Here is a 3,336-nt window from a genome sequence, read left to right as displayed (position 1 = left end):
ATCGTTTTTTGCTAAAATTTAAAGTACGCAGTGCCTTGCCGAAAAAAGTTTAGATCTCTTTTAACAGATTTAAATTGAGAAAAAATTGATCTTTTGAAGTCTATATTATATTCAGTTAAAGTTTTATCTATTACTACAGATTGGTAGACGTCCTGTCAAAACTATGGTTACATATCTGCAGCTGCACATTTCATTTCTAACAAAACCACTTTAATCAGTTATTGTTTGGGACTTGCATACCTTCATGGGCGATATGAAGCAGAGAATTTAAAAGACGCTTTACTGAAATTTTTATAAAAATTTAAGGTAGATGATAAAATTATGAGTGTAGTATCTAACAAAGCCAGTAGTGTACGCAACTGTTAAAATTCTTCAAAATTTAGTTTAAACATTCAACCAATAAGATTCGTGGGGGCTGTTTTGCAATTAGTAGTAATAGATTTAGTCGAAGAAGTTGAAAATGATAGTTCATCTAAACTCTTTTTTATTGCAAAAACATTAACAAAGTGCAGAAAAATTGTTAAATCTTTCAATCATTTATCTCAACCTAATCATTTATTAGAAAAAAGTCAAATGCGACAAGGTGTTGAAAGAATTTACGCACTTCATTTGATTCAAGATTCGAAAACTTGTTGCACTTTACGTTTCTCATGGCAGAAAGAATGCTTAAACTTCACTCCTACATGAACAATATTTTTTATTTTAAACAACAATACAAAGATACGAGAAAAAATATCGTCAACAAACATGAAATGTTTAACTTAAAAGAAAAGGTAAAAGCATTAGCAAGCTTTAATCAAGTAACTGTTTTACTTTCAGGCGATACTTATGCAACATGTTTTTTTATTATTCCAAGTATAAAGTACTTTGAGAAGTAACAAAATAAGAAAAAAAATGAAACTCCTCCTTTAATTATGCTTTTAAAATTGTATTTATTTGAATCTTTAAAAACTTACAAAGACACATATGATTTAGAGAACAATTCGTTTTTATTTTGTGTCACTTAGTTATATCCAAACTATAAAAGTTTTGAACTCTTTGAAAAGGATGAGAAAAAAAATTATTTAAAATGCGTGAAGGACGTTTTGTCGGATTTTTACCTGACAAAAAAAGGTTTGTGAAATAATTCCAGTTAAAAAGGTGACAATCAAATCAAAAAAATTTAAGTTATTATTTGACGATGAAGATAATCATTCAGGAAATGATAGTGACAAAACAATAAGTTTAGATTTAAAAAAAGAAATTAGTGGTATATAAAATTGCCAATACATGATCATAATTTTTCACACTTTTAGCATCAAAATCAACATGTGTTTCCAATATTGTATAGTATTTCAACAATGATTTTAAGTACATCTGCTACCAGTGCACAAAGTGAGCGTCTTTTTTCTGATGCATTAAGTAATAAGAATGCAAAGCGAAACAGAATGACAACTGTTTTCAAATGTTGATGTTTTTGTACGAAAATTTGGAATTTTTTAGTTTAGCTTAAATTTATCGAATGTAATACGGAAGTTTTTTCTAGTAATAATTATTTTTAAATTCATTTTATCGATATAACTCTTTGGTGATATAAATCTTTACAGTAGCGAAAAGAGGTGGCAAAGGGGCAATTGTCTAGGGCGTGAAAGCTTAAATAGACGCTAAAGAAACAAGAAAAGCAAAAAAAAAAACTAATTTACATTAAAATATTTTTTTTAAGTTTTTTGTAAAAAAAGATTCTATTTATTTTTACCCTGAGCGCAAAAATCCTTGCTACGCGACTGCTTCTTTATATTATATCGAACAAAGAACAGGGCGATTTTATTTGAGCAATTTTCAGTAAATCTAAGACATCTCATGAGCAGTGCGTCAGATTTACAGAATTCTTTCACTATTAGAAAGATAATTTAACCTGGAACTAATGCTATAAACAATGCAACAAAGATGTCGAAAAGTTTTTTTATAGTTTTTTTAAATTATTCGTTTTAAATTTAAAAGTTAATTACTTTAACGTAAAAAAATGCGTAAGCACGCAATTTTCTCGCTGTTTGAGTAATAATTTGGTCATTGCTACGTAGCAAACTATGTACGTAAACGTACAAAAAATGAAGAAATAATACGTCATTAAAAATTAACTTTAGGCAACTTCTTGACACCCCAGCAAATTCTCCATGCTTGGTCCATGCATGGAATTCGTTGGCTGATGACTGGCACCACTGCGCCGGTGATGCCGTTCATATTCCAAAGGTTTGCCGTTTTTGTTTTACGATGAGTTGACTGTGCTGATCATGCCAATCTTGCTCCAGACTTAAACCATGTTTGTAATTGAAAAAAAATTGAGTTTGCGCATGCGTTTTTTTTTCATAAAGAGTCTTAAAATAAAATCTCAATGAGTAAAACAACTAAATTTAAGTAAAGAATAAAAAAATAAATAAAGATAAAAATCTTTAACTTTTTAACAAATGCCAATTTCCTTATTACTTTTATTGATTTCTATTTGTTACAATTTTATTGGAATTCATTAAATAATGATAAGAAATCTTTTATAGCAAAACGAATTGTAGTGGCATATATATTTGACTCTATTTTAAAAGTAAGTAAATGTGTTTGAGGTACCAAATTTTTTTTAGTTTATTTATATTATTATCAAATATTTATAACTTGTTTTATTTAAAATGAATAGTATAATAAATTTATAACTTATTACAATATATCACATAATATCATAATGTTTGATTTTATTTTAAAAGTATAAGTTAAAATATAAAAAAAATTTTGTTATTTTGTTTTTTGAGGATCTCAAATCATTTATACTTTATAATATAAAGCATATTTAAGATCCAAAAAAAAACACTTCTTTTTGAAATAACATCAAATACTATGATATTATGTAATATATTGTCATAAGTTACGCTATATTATATAGATCATGCTATCTATTAATGAATATTGTCATTGGTTATAACATTCAACAAATGTTATATTTCAATGAGGTATAACCTATGACTTTTTAATTTTGTACTAATAGTAGATTTAGGGATCCTATATCATTTATACTTTATATCATTTTTTTATATTTATATCATTTATAGTATAAGTAAATGATATACGTATAATTATATTTAATTAATATTATAATAATATAGGTACATAAAAGCATAAATATAGATATATAATTATATTATTTACATCTACATAAAGGGTTTAATCTGCGGTTAAGCGGCATAAAAAAATTTCATTTTTTGCTTTTTGTGAGGCTTACTCAAAGTGGTGACTTTTTAATATAAACATAAGGAACATTACAATATGTTTTTTTATTATAATTACTTAATATAATGTGTGCCCCAATGAAAC

Source organism: Hydra vulgaris, chromosome 13 (assembly GCF_038396675.1).
Source record: "Hydra vulgaris chromosome 13, alternate assembly HydraT2T_AEP".
NCBI classification, from domain to species: Eukaryota; Metazoa; Cnidaria; class Hydrozoa; order Anthoathecata; family Hydridae; genus Hydra; species Hydra vulgaris.
This window is presented reverse-complemented; position numbering follows the sequence as displayed.